Source organism: Tupaia chinensis, unplaced genomic scaffold (assembly GCF_000334495.1).
Source record: "Tupaia chinensis unplaced genomic scaffold, TupChi_1.0 Scaffold000451_2, whole genome shotgun sequence".
Classification (NCBI taxonomy): Eukaryota; Metazoa; Chordata; class Mammalia; order Scandentia; family Tupaiidae; genus Tupaia; species Tupaia belangeri.
Window position 1 is genome coordinate 407,472 of NW_006159958.1, and position 17,777 is coordinate 425,248.

The window sequence follows — 17,777 nt, forward strand, 5'->3', positions numbered from 1 at the left end:
TAGCCACTCCTATTGGGTGCTTCTCTTAGACCAAAGCCTTAAAGATATGAACTAGCCATTTTCAGATACTTGTTTTAGTAGAAGACATTGAAACTTGAGTAATCCAAAAACCAAATAAGTAATACAAAAACGCCCAGCTCTTTATATTAAAATTATTAACGCAAATGCACAACATGCTCTTCTTTGTCCTTCTATCTCATGAACTCCGGATCATTCCAGTCTCCTCCTCCACCATTACTCATCACATGAGAGCTGATTTTATTATAATGCGTTGAAAAGTAATCTAATGATAGAATGGCTCTCATCAAATTCCATTAAAAAAAAAGATATTCTAGAGTTGAGTTTACCTCTACTGCACAGTTAACCTGTGATACTCATCCTCCGTCTCCCTTCAGGTCATTTATACCTACCATTCCCTCTTCCTAAAACTTTCTGCCCTTAGAGAGCCTCGCTCCCTCTTATCATTCAGGTCTCTGTTCATATGTCACAGTCTCAGAGAGGCCTTCCCTTGCCAGACTATCTAATACAACCACCCACACCCTCACTCCTAAAAGCTGTTCAATTTCTCTCTTTACCCTTCATGTTTTCTTTATAGTATCTGTAACTATATGAAATCTTTTAAACAAGTTCCACTGTGTGTTTTTTTTTCTAATTTTCTTTAAAGCTTATTTACTTCTTCCGAAAGAGAGAAGCATTCCCAACAGGTCTCCATACAACATTTTACCCCAGATCATGAACATATGCACACACCTGGAGTGTACAGGGCGATCTCAGGATGCGAACCAAGGACTTTCCAATGTGGGTCCAGTTGTGTGACTGTTGTGCCCCCATCTGGTCCCTATATGAAATCTTCCCATTTCTTATTTGATTACTTGTGTATGTTTCCCCCCACTTGGAACATTAGCTCCAAGAGTAACATTTTCAGTCTACTTCCAGAATGTGGAAAGTTGGAGATCCAGAGACTGTTTCAACTTTTGAATCATCTTAGTGTAGGTGGCGGTTCTTTTGTCAATAAAGTTTCCTCAAAAGCCCAGTGGACTTTCTATGTAACACATTTGAGTAACTCCATGCATCAAAAGTCACATCCACAATCTATTCTAACACAAGTCTCTTTCTGCAGATTTAATCATTGTTATTTTGGTTGTGTGACCTGCTGTAGGATATCATCCTTAAAATTCCTGAAAGCCCCTTTGTCTAGCTGAGTAGAACTACACAGGAACCACTTTAATTCTTTCAATTGTCTTTGGAAAGTATCCCATAACCATAACCCTTCAGCTGATCTAAATTTGAGTAATGTCTTACTTTAATTATCGTTTCCTTGCTCAAGAAACTGGAATAAGAAATTTTTTATTTCCCTACCCAGATCTTTCTATGCTTCCTCTACATGTGGCTTACAAACTAGCCAGTTTTGAGTCCATATATTTTTTGTAGTTCCATATCATTTACAGTTAGCAAGAGCCAGCGGATTCTTCCAATATTCTGCCTGGAGATCTTTTTGGACATGTCCAAAATTTTATTTTCATTTTCCAAGTCAACACAGGCACCTTGCCATTGACTGATCTAGGATGATCTTGGCTAGGGCAAGTTGTTTCTGCACTATGTGCCTTTCATGCTCCAGCAAACTAGACAAGGAGCATTCTCCTGGCAACCAGAAACCCAATAAACAAACAACTTTTTAAGTGCTTACAGCAACAATTCATTATTACATCTCATAATTGTGCACCTCAACTGGAACTACCTGGGCAATTCTCACTTGGGCTTTCTCACACAGTGGTGGTCAGATGGTGGCAGGAGTTGAAGTTACCTGAAAGCTCAGCTGGGCCATGTCTCCAAGATAGCTTATTCACACATGCTGGTAATTCAGCTGGGATAACCAAAACAGTGGGTTAGGCTGACCATCTCTCCATAAGCCTATCTTAGGCTTCTTCACAGCATAGCAATCTTAGAATAGCTAGAGTTCTTTTTAAAAAATTATTTATTTAATTTTATTTATTTATTATTATTATTTAATTTGCTATAGAGCATGTGTGCTTATGAGAGGATGAGAGTGAGAGAGAGAGAGAGGGAGAGAGAAAGTAAGAAAGCAAGTCGCCACGTTCAGGACTCAAACCATAGTTAGGCATATGAGAGTCCAGTGCTTTAGCCACCACTCCACCTGCTGGCCCCAAACAGCCAAGTGTGTGTTTAGTTCCAAACACAAACGATTGTTCACATGCAGCATGTGTGAATTTGGTGAATTTCACTCAAGGTGGAGGAAGAGCAACTCTTAGGAAGGAGTCTCACCCCCACATCACAGAATTCAACACTTCACTAGTTCTCTCTCCCTACCCATCTTTAATCATTATGAGTGACTTATGGATGTCCTGAGAATTCCAAAGACTCCTTCCATAATGTAACTCTCTTCTCACAAAATTGTCTACTGGACACTCAGAACTTCCAGGAACTTGTAACAGTTTATCCAGTGACTCTATGTCCTTATGAAGATTCTTTTATTATTATTCCTAGGTTGTTGGGAAAGTCAGGACACATTTTTGCATAGAATAGACAACTTAATATTACTCTTTTAATTTAAAGTTTTTATTTATTAGAAAGAGAGAGAGGGAGAGAAAGAGAGGAGGGCCAGTCCATAGCCTAGTGGTTAAAGGAGCTGGGTGTCACATGGCCTATCACAGTTCAGATCCTGGCAGTGGCAACATGAAAAACATGGTGACACACTCACATGTCCAGAATCCCAACAGGACGGGATAGTATGACTGCATCCCTTAGGGCCCGGGGCAGGGGGGAGTACTTCTTTCCTCTCCCTCTCTACTGAGCACATGTGCCCTCTGCACATTAAAGAAAAAAAAGAGAGAGAGAGAATGAAGAGAAAGAAGAGACGATGCAGGATGGAGGATTATTTCTTGATAGGTTCTCATTGATCTTCTGCCCCAGATGCCCAGTTAGCTAGGATTACAGGCATGCATTACCATACCTACCATATACAGTTGGTCCAGGATCTGAATTCAGGTCTCCTATGTGGCCCAGACTTACCCAGTGGCACCCTATCACTCACACCACTGCTCCTGGACTTATTTTTAAAATAGTCAAGGGCCAGCCAGTAGCATGGTTGTTAAGGTGGCTGGATCTGGTATGGCCAACTGCACCTTTCAAGTTCTAGACCCAGAGACTTGTAAAACACACCAGGTGCATATGTGTGCGTATCCAAAATCCCAAAAAGGAGCGATGGGGAAGAAAGGATTAGAGCATGACCATTCCCTGTGAGGAGTACTTTCTCAATCTCTCTCCCTCTCACTGTCTCTCTACAGTGAGTACACATGGTGTGTAGCAAATTTTTTAAAAGTTTAAGACAAAGACAGTACTCTACCTAAGAGGAGTTTGTGCCACCTACTAAGACAATCCTACTTTACCCACTTCATTACTGATATTCAGCCAATGTATTACACAAAATTTTGTGCTAGCTGAGATAATCTCTCCCTCTCCACTTTATTTCTGATGCTCAGCAAATGCAATCCCTGGTCCAGTCACCAGCACTCCTTGGAAGCACACCCTTTACCTGGTCATGGATGGACATCCAAACAACATGCGCTGGATGTGCCCAAGAGAGCACTGGCTATGGCTCTAGTCCAAGCAATGGAACCCATTATATTATGAGAGTTTATTGAAAGAACACTAACATAGTTCATGGAACACCAGGAACAGAGTTCCCGTTCCAAGAAGACTGGAATCAGAACTGCATGCAGTCCATCCTAGTATAATCCTAGAGTTACAGAACTCTCTCTTTAAGTGTCAACCATTGAAGACTGGAAAGACGGCCAGTCCATATTTAGGTATGTTCCAAATTTCAAATTCCCAGAATGAAGAATCTGATTGGCTCAGTTGGAGTAAGGCATATGCCTGTGGACCTATGAACAATCATTAATAGTCAGAAAAGTAGGGGCATGACTCTTTTCCATCATTTCCACAGGTGAGGCCAAGGAAGGTGCCCAGGGAAGAGAGAAGGCTTATTGGACCAGAGGTTCTCCTTGAAAGGGTGTGCAGCAGCCAGCCATTCATCAGTAGTCTGTATCATGCTCAATACTGGTGGATGCTCAGTTCTCATGGCAGCCCAGACCTTAAAGCCTATGTGACACTAGTTGCATTAACATTTACTGACTAAGCTGTGGTCTCTGGTGAAATTCTAAGCCTTACTTGAAGGCCTTGAGGCCTAGGAAATACGCTTCAACTGTTCCACTACCACCACCGTGGTGTAGTATTTTGGGATTTGTCTTCTCTATCCTCCCTGTCCTGTGCAGCCCCATTTTCTGGCTCCCTTATAAACACACTCTCTCCAATCTCTCAAACATACCTTTCCCCTTCCCCAGTCAGGAGACTGCTCCTCCTCTGTTCATTTGGTACAGATAGTTGCCCACTTGTCTTCTCCACTCTCTGCTAGGACCTGATGCCATAGCTTAAGTTATGTAGATACTTTTAGTTTATAGTTTAAATATAGCCCAAGGATGGCCCCATAGCACAGTGGTTAAGCACAGTGCATAAGAAGCTCGATCCCACATGGTCAGCTGTGGTCTATATCGTGGCTCCTGAGGCTTCAAAACCACCCTGGGCACATGTGTGTTCATTCCCCAAATCCTAATGAGGTGGAGAAATGACAGAAAAAGGATGGCAGTGTGACCAGGCCCCATTGGAGGATTTTCTTTCTTTCTCGCAAGCATGCGTGCACATGCATGGCTTATAATTTTAAAATAGTGTTCATACCGAACCTAGATGCCTATTTACTAAGACTTTTTTATTGCCATCAATTTTTAAAAATTTTGCACTTAAGTTACGTGATCAAATTTAGTTGTTTAAATGAGAACTTTATTTTTTCCTTGTAGTGGTGTGGTGGGGGTTGGAGTGGCAAAAAATGAAAAACTAACACCAGATGCTTTTCAATGAATAAAGCTATTGATTTGAGCCTTTGTTTTTTAGACTTGAGATTGTGGCATTTCTGCCACCTACTGCAGAATATCCTCGCTGCTAGTTGAACTTTGTGAAGTGTGAGTAATAATCATTAGAGGCATTTATCAATCATTTTCTACGTCAGAAGCACTCTGTTGAGTTTTTCATAGTTTTCTTGTTCTTGTGGGTTGCTATAACAAATCGCCACAAACTTGTTTGTTTAAAACACAGAATTTTTATGTTCTCATGGTTCTGGAGGCCAGAAATACTACATGAAAGTGTTGGCCAGGCCATGTTCTCTCAAAAGTCTCTAGGGGAGAATTCTTCCTTGCCTCCAGCTTTTCTGGTGGCTCCTCTTGTTCCTTGGTTGGGGTGGTGAAAATCCAATCTCTCCCTCCATCTTTACAGTCTTGTCTGTATATTTATGATATTTTTGTTTCTTCTTCTTTTTTAAAAAAATATTTATTTCATTTTATTTATTATTGTTTTTTAATTTGACCAGAGAAAGAGAGACAGAGAGAGAGAGAAAGGGAAAGTGAGAAAGCAAGCCTCTAGGTCGAAGACTCAAATCGTGGTTGGCCAAGTGAGAGTCCAGGGCCTTAAACACCATGCTACCTGCTGTCCTCTGCCCTCTCCTTCTTGAAAGGACAACCACCATTGGATTTAGGGTCCACCTTAATCCAATAAGTTCTCATCTTGACCATGAACTAATTCTATCTGCCGAAATTCTCTTTGCAAGAAATAGATCGTATTCTGAGGTTCTGGGTGGCCATGAATCTAGGGGAGAGAGCAGTATTCAACTCACTACCCTTGGGGCTCACTACCCTTAGATATAATTATTTTTATTCAACAATGGGAAAGCTGAAGCCCAGGAGAGTAGGAGTTCACCCTGTCACTCAGCTCCCCACTGAAAGGGCTAGGTTGTGAACTCAGTTCAGTCTGATGCCAACTCCATGCTCTTTCTACTGTGCCATGCTACTTCTGGAATGCCACTCTGAAAACTCAAGCATAGAGAAGAATGGCGCCAATAGTCATCCACCAGTTGGCCTCCAGACCATAGGTACCACTGGGAGAAAAATGATCAGAATGGTGCTATGAACATGTGGTATTTATTTTTTATTTGCCAGCCCAAGAATTTGGTTTTGTATTAGCTATGACGTTGGAGGTCACAAGGCGATCATCGCTGTTGGGGAATGGAAGTGGTCGTGCCATGTACTGTAATTCTATACAGCCAGGATTCAGCTGTCCAACCATCATGCAAGGATGGGATTGCTAGGAGTCTTTCTCCTCTGGGTTCCAGTTCTAACTAGCCAGTCACTTTTCTAGGCCTCCATAATAGAGGAAACCAGAACTGGACAATACTGTCATGGCCGATGCTTTGCCGTTGTATACACACACTTGTATAGTTATGGGAACGTGTCCTTGCCCGTGTGTGTTAATATTTGCTGGAGTATGGGCAGGGTGGTACAAAGAATCTGCTCACTGTTGACTTTTCACCCCAAGGTTAATGGTTAACTTTGTCTCCTTGTTTGATTACTTTGCTTGTTGGCTTTGTTCAGAAAGAAAAATTCTGAAACACTGAATGGAATGGTTTTTAACATTTATCTTTCTTCACCTTTACGTGATGAGGTTTATTTCTGTTAAGTTAGGTCAAGAAAGCTTTTCGAAGATATGGTATTTCAAAAATACAGTTTACTGCTCCACTATTTACCATATAAATCCTTGAATAGATGTGAACTGTTCAAAATAGAGGCATTTTCTTTTTATACTCATGATGTGTTTAAAGGTTAGAGACATATCCATTGCAGCAATTTAGAGAATCATTCTTTATAGGTCAGTCAGTAAAGGTCTGTGGCACCACCGCGTAGTGGGAATAGCATGAGCATTTTTTTTCTTCATTCCATGAGCAAGAAAGACAGAGAGAGAGAGACAGAGACACAGACACCCCAACAGGGTCTCAATGCCACAATCCATCCCCAGTGTTAGCCAGTTCCGGAACATGAGCATTCACATTCTCAGTGAGTCCCGGGAAGTCTCCAGATGGAAACTGGGAACCTGACCATGTGAGTCAGCCTAATAGAACAATGCATTACTGCTGTGCCACTGTCTGGCCCCTGGAACAGCATCAACTTTGAGGTCACACAGACCTCGATTCAAATTCCAATTCTATGACCCACTAACCAGGTGACCTTGGGCAAGTCACTTAACTCTGAGCCTTAGACTTATCCCAGAGTGCACCTCAAATAGTCACTCAAGAAGTATTGTTATTTTAAAGGAACATGTCAAAATCTGGCATGGAGCAAGAACTCAATACGTGTTTTCATCCTCCTCTCTCGGTTGGTCAATTGTTCTGTTGCATCAGGATCCGTCATTTTGAAAATGTAGTTAGGACCTTGACAATTCAATTTCCTTTCTTCCACGTCTACTAGCGAGATAGGAAAGATAAATCCATTTTTCTCATTTTGGTTAGGCCTCAGGGCAATATTCTGGAGGAAACCCAAGCAGCATGGACTGTTTCTTCTCTACTCAGGAAAGTAACTGAATCCAAATCTGTAAATTGAATCTACCAGTCTGTCTTGCTGGTGGATTTTACCTATTGTGCCCCTGAAACAAAAGGAAGGCTTGGAGGAATACAGTGAAGCTGGCAAGCTCTCTTGGAGCTGGAGGGATTTCTGTGGTGGAGGTAACAAGCCACCACAGTCTGCTTTGGTGCCCAGCCCAGATAAAAGTGTAGCTAAGACTTGGACCTGGGTCGGGTTCCAAATTGCTTACTGTTCAGTGCTGTGTGCACATTTGCTGTTGGCCTCACACAGACATGACAGATGCCCACGAACATGCACAAAACTCAGCCTGTTGGAGAAGCTAGTTTAGAAGGAGAGGGAGAACCATCATCGGGGTGAAGGGGGGCAGATGAACTCACTGTTGGCAGCATCCCAGACAGTGCAGGTAGGGTTGGAGAGATCACCAGATCGCCATGGCAGGTCTTTGTAGTCCCAGCACCCAACGTGTGACAAGCCTCACCGCACCGCTCTCATGCGCTAGCTCCGGTGCTCCCAGTTGGAAGGATGAGGATCAATGAGAAACAGCTCTTACCTCCACGGCCACCATTTAGTTAACAGCCTGTTAAACACTCAGTGCAACAAAATAGAACAGAGCCTCTCCTCTCTCCTCCCGAAGCAAGCACTGCACAGCCAAGAGCAGGGTCTCTGTGGCCTGACAGCCAGATTCAAATCCTTCCTGAGCCACCTCCTAGCTGTGAGAACTCCACGAGGTATCTGCCTCTCTGAGCCTCCGTGGCCACATCTGTGAAGTGAAGAAAAGAATAGCACCAACATTGCACAGCCATTAGAGGGTTGAGAGTATGTTTAAATTACCTGGTACATTGGAGACACTAAGCCGTGAAGCCGAATATGATCTTCAAGGGACTCCATTTTCCTTACCAGCTGAGACAGAGACCACAGTCTCCAAACTGAAAATCAGGACACCTGAATACATCAGTAGCGTTTTCCTGACTTACAAACGTGTTTGTGAGAAGTCTTACAGAAGGTGAAAATGTTAAAGCATGCTTGGGTTTAACTGATTGTGTTTTTCTTTGTTTGCTGTTTGTGTGTATGTGTTTTTTAAGAGAGATTTTTGCTATAGGGTGTGTGCATTCATCAGAGAGACAGAGAGAGTGAGATAAAAATCGCCCCCCCCCAGGGGGGATGGCCATGTCACAATCCCTTCTCCTCCATTCTCCTCTCGGTATCTTGGGCACGCGTGCACAGACACCCAGTGTGAGTTTAAGCCACCAGGTCCAGGTCTCGAACAATAGTCGATACATGGGAGTTCAGCAACGTAGCCATTATGCCATCTGCTGGTCCCAACAAATTGTCTTTCCTGGAGAGAATCCAAGAGTTTGATATCACCACCTTCTCTGCTTTTGCTGCTGGAGCTTCCTAGCAAAGGCTCATGGGCTCTTTCTGTCTTCGGGAGACACAAAGCTTTCCCAAGTCTGCCACAGCGTCCATGGTGTAAGTTCAGGCAGTGTAGAGAAGAACCACTGTGTGATAGATCGTGGGAGAAAACAGAGACCCGTCAGTGCCGGAAAAGCCGGTTTGGGCAGAAAGAAGGACTTTCCAGTTGAGCTCTCCTGCTTCCTCGTGTGCCAACTCTTCCCTTGCTTCCATTTATCCGCCTCCAGCCCACACCAGCATGGTACATCCCTGGCATGCACACATGTATATCTGCATATGAACACATGCATATGCTCACGGCGCGTGAGCACTCACCACACACACACACACGACAGCATTATCTTCTAATCCCTCCAGGATCTGAGAAGAAAATGGCATTATTTCCAGCTGCATCTAGACAGGCCTCCAAGAGTGTATCCACTCAGGCCCAGACATGTGAGAAAAGGCCTTGTCTCCCACACACACTGGTCTGTTGCCTGATCTCATTCTGACCTCAGGATGGCCTCGTTTCTAACCCAACATTCTTCTCCCAGACTTGGAAACAGAATGTGGCCCTCAGACTCCACAGGATACAGTCTTCAACCACCCTCTGGCTTTACATTAGAACTCAAGCAAACCAGTTCAGCTTGCCCTCGCCCAGAGCGGCCAGCCAGGCAGGCCTACACGCCTATCCATATGAGAGGCATTGCTCTGCTCCTTGGCAGCTAGCTGCAGGCTCTCCTCGGTCCCACCTCCTGCCATTTTTCTGTGAACTCAGTTAGGAACAGCATTTAGCCACTCCAGAGACGTGTCACATCATGGTGACATGCAGTGAGGACAACGTGGACCAGTAGGCACAGACTGCTCTAGCTGTGATACCTCGGGGAGGGGCCTTCAGAGTTCTTGCCTGAGGTCCCTTCCCATACACCACTGTCAGGTATCTCACACGGTGTGTAGATGGAAACACTACCAGAGATGTGGTGGTTAAGGAGCAGGATCCCACATGGCCGATGTGTGGTTTGAGTCCTGGACCCAGCAGCTTGAAAATCATGCTGGGCACATGTGTGTCTGCATACCCAAAATCCTGAGAGGAGAATGGATTGCAGTGTGGTCATCCCCCCTTGTGGGGATAATTTCTCACATTCCTTTACTTTTTCTCTCTGTCTCCCCATCTCTCTCTCTCTGGTGAGTACGTGCGTACTATAGCAAAACTAATATTTTTAAAAAAAGTTTTCTCTCTGTCTCCCCATCTCTCTCTCTCTCTGGTGAGTACGTGTGTACTATAGCAAAACTAATATTTTTTAAAAAAGGTAGTGGAGGGAACCAGCAGTTAGCGTAATGGCTGTGTCACAGAACTCCCACGTAGTCGGCCACGGTTCGCGTCCCGGACCCGGTGGCTTAAAACTCATGCCGGGCGCGTGTGCGTGCGTGCCCAAGATCCTGAAAGGAGAATGGAGGAGAAGGGATTGCGGGGTGGCCATCGCCCCTGGGGGGTGATTTCTCGCTTTCTGTCTCTCTGTCTGTCTGGCAAACGCACGTGCGTTATAGCAAAAAAAACTCTCAAAAGAAAAGAAAGAAAGAAAAGGTAGTGGAAGCATCCTCTCCTGCCTTTTCTGTTCCAATTCATTCTCTCTTTCTACACTTGCCCCCCACACCACCCCCTCTCTCTCCATGTCAGGAAAAATATTTTCATTAATAGTCAATTCCTCTGGCCACCGACTTCTGGATAATGTTTCCATTGTGATAGGGCGATATTAGTAATGAAAGACTAGGAGTGTAAAACTGAGTTTTTCAAGGTGGGGACTTGACCCTCCTGGTCCTAGCCCTGTCCTGGTTGAGTAAATGAACAAACAATGAATGAATGGCATCGTAAATTTGCTGCCTGGTGTTAACCAGCTCTGTGGCTCCATCTGGTATTGTGAATTCCCCTCCAAGAGCCCATGAGGACTAGCTCTAAGAAAAAGACTAACAGAGACCAGATGTGGCATCCCAAGGACGTGCCTACTTCTGCCCTGCTCATTCTACATCCTCACCGGCCACTTTCCCAGCTCAGCCCCCTTCCCAGAGTTCTCCATCCTGATGCCCACGTGTCTCAGACAGAATGTAAGAGGTATCTTCAACATCTCTTTCTCCTCTGCCCACTGTCATGGAGTCCTAGTGATCTCAGATATCGAAACCTTCCTCCTCGACGGCTACCACCATATCGTCGTCACCTCTTGCTTGGTCTATGAGTCTAGATCTCTGTACCACAGCCACAATTTGTTTGGCCAGAGTAATCATCTTAGAGTGAAAATGACTTCAGGTCATGTCATTGCTTACAACCTTCCAGTGACTTCCCACTACACCTAGAGTAGAATAGAACTCAAAGCTGAAACAACTTAGCACCCTGTGGAAGTTAGAGTAATGCAAGCTGCTGGAACAAAGCCACTGTTGAAACACAATAGATTACTTCTAAGGAGCAAAACAGTTCAACGTGAGTGGTCTTCGCCAGCAGCTGTCCTTCATGCAAAGTTCCTTCTTTCTTACAACTCCACCATTTTTTGAGGACCTCATAGACATGTACTTCTAGCTGGAAGAATGGGAAAGAGCAGATGGAGAGGGTAATAATGCCTCTAAAAGACTTGGTGAGACCAGCCAATGGGCAGCTGGATCCCATGTGGCCAACTGCATAGTTCAAGGCCCAGACCCAGCAGCTTGAAAACACAGTAAATGCATGTGTGTGTGTGTGTGTGTGTGTGTGTGTGTGTGTGTGCTCACCAAAGGAAGGAAAAATAGAGAAGGGCTTGCAGCGTGACTGTGTTCCTTCAGAGCTATTTCTTCTCTCTCTTTATCTCTCTCTCATTCTCTTTCTCTTTCTTTTTGGTAAGCACATAGTCCCTCTGGCAAAATTTAAAAATCTCAGCCAAGAAATGACATGCATCTGTGTGCTTTGTTGGCAGAAAGTGGCCATGTGGCCACGTTTAAATGCAAGGGGGAAAGGAATGCCATTTCCTGGGAGCAGCTCCATGTTTTGGAAGGCACAGCATGAATTTCGGTGGGAGGTGATTGTCTCTACAACAGGCTGGTGGCGCAGAGCCCTTGTACAATCCAGCCTACTTTTTCAACTTCATTTGAGGCCACCTGCATGCCTCTGGTTCTTGGTGGCCACCCTCTTCTGTTCTCACTCCAGCTCCCACTGTCCAGCTCCCTCACAGCAACCCTGCCATGGCATCCTCCTTTCAGCTCCTCAAGCACACGGAGCGCTTGCCTTCACGCACCTGATCTTTTACTCCCACCTACCCCATCCTTCTGGTTTGCTAGCCTACCTCCAGTTCCTTCAGTTTCAACTTAAACGTATCTTCTTCAGAAAGGTGTTCCCCGACACCCTTCACATGCACCCTAAGACCTACCTATTTTGCTCTCTTGTGGGGCTTCATTGTTTTTCTTCCTAACACACAAGTCACTAAACATTTCTTTGTGCATAGCTTGGTGAGTGGCTATTTTCTCTCACCAGAGTTCATGAGGGCAAAAATGATGCCAGGTTTATGACTTAATTCTGAACTTCAACTCTGGACCCAGTTCAGGACATAAGTATTTGTTATATCGATACTTTAATGCCTTCTATGCTATATTTATGAAATTTAATTGAGCTCAGGAGACAGAATGATCTTGTATTTCTGTAGAATTTATTATTATATTCCCTCATTTGGGTAAAAACCTTTCCACCCATTATCTAACTTAATTCTCAGATCAACTTTTTATAATATATGTCTTTATTTTCACTTTTTCTTTTTTTTTGTGGGGGGGGGGAGAGGTTTTGCTATAGGGCACGTGTGCTCGCCAGACAGAGACAGAGAGACAGAAAGCGAGAAATCACTCCCCCGGGGGGGATGGCCACGCCGCAATCCCTTCTCCTCCATTCTCCTCTCGGGATCTTGGGCACGCACGCACATGCGCCCAGCGTGAGGTTTAAGCCGCCGGGTCCGGAACACAAACCACAGTCGACTACGTGGGAGTCCAGCGACGTAGCCATTACGCTAACTGCTGGTTCCCTATTTTCACTTTTTCTGTGGGGACTCCCAAGCTCATGGTTCCTAAGCATTTTGGCACAGCTCAGCCAGAAAGTGGAGACAGAGTTCCAAAAGGAAATTTGATCACCGAGAAGGATGGATCAAGCAAACTGCCTTAGGGCCAGCCTTCTTAGCCTACTCGCTGCCCTCTTATTTCTGTTTCCTTTCTCTCTGTGGAGGTGTTTTTATGGGATGAATTTTTTTTCTTTTAACTTAAATATGTTTTGTTAAAATTTAAATACTTCTATATCCCCACCCACTTTGCTCACAAAAATTCTCGCATCTGTGTCTTTCTTTCTTTCTTCTTTCTTTCTTTCTTTCTTTCTTTCTTTCTTTCTTTCTTTCTTTCTTCCTTCCTTTCTTTTTTTTTTTTTTCTAAATAAACCAACACCTTTATTGGGTCCAATGTAATTAAGCAAGATATTCTAAAGGAGTTTCACTTATTTTTTTAAATTTATTTATTTTACATTCATTCACTGTACATCTTCACAGCATACAAAATGAGATTTCCCATCCAGAATACACTGTATATTGGCTTAATCTAAGATACTACCATGCATATTATTATCAACAAATAATTTTCCACTTCTTATGTGTTTTGCTTTACCTCCCCTCCCCCCCTTGATTCCCTACCTCTCACTCTCTGCCATTTCCCGCCCTCCTCCCACATGGTCTCTGGTATCTACAGTTGCTTTCCATTCCATCTATATCTTTCATGTCCCAGGAACATAAATTCTTTTAGGACTTTTCACTAGGCTGGGTGTCCATTCAGAAAAGAAGGAGAAACAAGCCAGGCCTGGTCCTTGGTGCCTGAGGGCTTCAAGGCCAAGCCAATCCGGTCTCCATGAGGATTTCCCCAAGCTCTGAGGTCAGGGCACATGAAAGACTCTTGCTGAGAGGCAGAAAAATATAAGCAAATCTGAAAAGGGAGAAAGAAGGACCTATGGGTGTCAAAGCAAGGCAAATGGCTTCTAGGAAAGACAATGGAACATTCACATTGAAATCCAGCTTTGGAAATTTCTGTAAGGTGTCCTCCAGACGCTGGTTTGCCTCCCTTTTACACCAACACCCACACTCGTGTGTTTAATTACAAAATTCATTTTGAGGTTGACTGAAGAGGCAGGGAGAGGGGCTGGGGAGGTGTCTCAATGCAGAAATGTGATGATTAGACCAGGTCACGTTTCTGTCCTGCTAGGGTGACCAACTGTCCCCGTTCATTCAGGATGGAGGGGCTGCCCAGGTTGTAGGACTTTTAGTGCTAAACTCTATTAGTCCTGAGCAAATGGTGAGCGGGCCTCCCTTGCCCCTACTGGCCACCCTGAGAAGTACATGCTCATGATTTTGTGGCTATTATTTTTTAACTCCCGGCTACTAAAATTCAACACACACAGGTAATAAATATTAAAGCAATTTTCTAGAGACATTTTCTTTTTTCTTTTCTTTTTTCTTTTTTCTTTTTTTTGCTATAGGGCATGTGTGCTTGCTAGAGAGAGAGAGAGAAGGAAAGTTAGAAAGCTCCCTCTCCCACGGTTATAGCCACACAATCCCTTCTCTATTCTCCACTAAGGACTGTAGGCACGCATGTACACCATCTGGAGTGTTTTCAAACCAACAGTTCTGGGACTCTAACTGTGCAATTGGCCATGTGGGATCCAGTCACCTTAACCACCACATCACCTCGCTGGCCTGGCAATCTATATATTTGAGTGAGCAAAATATAGTGTAATTTTATTGGTGCTTTAGAAAGATATACTAGAATAATTTACAGTTCAGAAATTATTTAAAACTAAATATTAAACACCATGATTCATTGAGCTAGGTATTTCAAATTTGCTCATATTTTTGTATAACATTTTATATAAATTTTACTTAAAAATTCTATCTTTAGAAGATTATTACTGTTTCATAAATTATAATTGCCATGACTTTATAGGTTTTTGATCAGCAAAGAGTTTACATATTTAACTTGAATTCAAGTGATCTGTTTACATATAATTATACAATGTAAGAAGCTAAAGGAAAGTTTTTCATTAAAAATCATGGCATTTGACAATGACATAATCGAGGATTTAAAATTTTAATGTTATGTGTTGCCAAATTATCTTTAAAAATCTATAATAATTATTCAAATTAGAGTCATCATACAAATATCTGTATTAATTTCTTTTCTTTTAAATACAATTTTTGTTTGGGCACTTGTGCTCACTGCAGAGTGATAGAGGGAGAGCGAAAATGAGAAAGCACTCCCCATAGGGACTGTTTGCCACATTCCCCTTCTCCTCCATTTCTCGTTCTTCTTGAGATCTTGAGCATGCACATACCTGTCAAGTTTCTCATGTATCTGGACCTTGCCAGGTCCAGAAATTGAACCACACAGTTGGCCATGTGGGATTCAGCCATCTTAACCACCATGCCACAGGCTGGCCCATCACTGCTTTCCCTAACACTACTGAATTAAGGCCTTAATCTTATAGAAAAGTGAATATGAATCTCTAATATATTAATGTGAATGATATTTTATAAATATCATTCGTTGAAGGCCAGCTCTCTAGCCTAGTGCTTAAAGGAACTGGATCCTGAGTGGTTGAATGCAGTTTAAATCTTGCCCTCTGAGGTTTGAAATATACACCAGGTGCATATGTGTGCCCAAAACTCCTGACGGGATGCAAAATGAACAACAAAAAGTATAGTATAATAAATAAATAAATAAACCAGTGGCATAGTCACTATTATCTTTATCAAGTATTATGTACTTGGGGCCAGCAGGTGGCATAGTGGTTAAGATGTTGGTCTCCCACGTGGCCAACCGTGGTTTGAGTTCTGGACTTGGTGCCTTGAAGCTTACATCAGGCACATATGCATGTGTGCCCAAAATCCCAAAAGAAGAATGAAGGAGAAAGGATTGTGGCGTGTCCATCCCTCACCCTGGGGGCGGGGGTGTGTGTGTGTTATTTCTTGCTTGTGTCTCTCTGTCTCTTCAGCAAGCACACACACCCTGTAGCAAAAATCACTAAAAATAAAAAGCATTAGGTACTGCATGTAATTGTATGAGCTGTACTTTTATATGAGGGGTCATGCAGTAGGTCTGTTTACACCAGCATCACCACAAACAGGAGAGTAATGCATCTGATGCAGTGTGCTTCAACAGTATGACAGCTATACTGTCACTAGGTGATGGGAATTTCCAGCTCCATAATAACCTTACGTGACCACCATTGTATATGTAATTCATCGTTGTATATATTATAGACATATGTACATATAACGTATCCTATAGAGCTAGGTGTACACACCTAGGCATACATACTTATATGTTATATGTTTTATATACATACACATTGTGGGGTTGTTATTTTTTTGGACAGGTTTTTGCTATAGGACGCATGCGCTCACCAGAAAGACAGAGAGACAGAAAGTGAGAAATCACCCCCTGGGGAGATGGCCACGCCGCAGTCCCTTCTCCTCCATTCTCCTCTCGGGATCTTGGGCACGCACACACACGCACCCGGCGTGAGTTTAAGCCACCAGGTCCAGGACTCAAACCGCGGTCAGCTACATGGAAGTCCAGCGACATAGCCATTACGCTAACTGCTGGTCCCACACATTGTGTTTTATATACCTATGCATGTATAGATGTGCATATGTATATGTATATACGTTCTTTTTTAGAGTTTTTTGTTTTTGTTTTTATTTTTATTTTTTTGCTATAGGACACGTGCACTCGCCAGACAGACAGAAAACGACAAATCACCCCCCAGGGGGATGGCCACGCCAATCTCTTCTCCTCCATTCTCCTCTCGGGATCTTGGGCACACACGTGCACATGCCCAGTGTGAGTTTAAGCTGCCGGGTCCGGGACTTGAACCAATGTCGACTACATGGGAGTCCAGCGACATAGCCATTAGGCCAACTGCTGGTCCCTATATGTATAAATGTTCTAATTATATTGGTTCCATTACTCTAGAGAACCCTAATACAACATCCTTCTTAAAAGAAGGTTTAGAACATAATAACTAACCACTGTTGCAAAAGGCTCCAAGTGCCCATAAGCTTGCCCGACTGAAGGCTGACACACACTAGCAAGGACCTTGTGCTCACGCAGGCAGGCTGAGGAAAACGCCAGAGAGCACGATTCACCTTTCCCTAGGTCCCTGGCTGAGCCGTTGTCCTGCACAGAGTTTAAGCCACCGGGTCCGGGACTCGAACTGCGATCGACTACGTGGGAGATCAGCGACATAGCCGTTACGCCAACTGCTGGTCCCAGGACTGTGCTTCTTTATGCACCACAATTTCACTAGTTTAGGGTGAAAACCACATGGACAGGCAACTTTCTACATGGAGGGTTGTCCCTGCTTGGTGACCACCAGCAGGTCTAATCAGAGACCTTCCCCTAAAGCTAACCATGAACTTAGGAAGTGCTCTTCTATCGATTAGCATCACGAAACCCATGCTGCAGGGACAGTCTCCTTTAGGTCCGTGTAGAGCATCCTGTGGGCCACTTCTGATCAAGGTTTTTCAGCAGGGAGTGGGTAGAGTTAGGTGTGAAGATTAAGAATCCTCTCATTCTTTTTTCTTTTCATCAATTCAGAAGCTAGAATTGGGGGCTCACATGAAATGCCAGCCCTGAGAATGAATGCATGGTGCCCCTAAATATCACATGTTGGAAATTTAATCCCCCAATGCAAGTGTTGGAAGGTAGACCCTAATACAAGGTAACTGAGTCAGGACGCCTCTACTCTCCTGATGTTACTGGGTGAAGACACCGTGGGGATGGGTTAGTTGTTACACTTGATTACAAAAGCAGGTTTGGCTCTGTCTGGCTGTTGCCCTCCCTTCCACCTTCTGCTGTGGGATAATG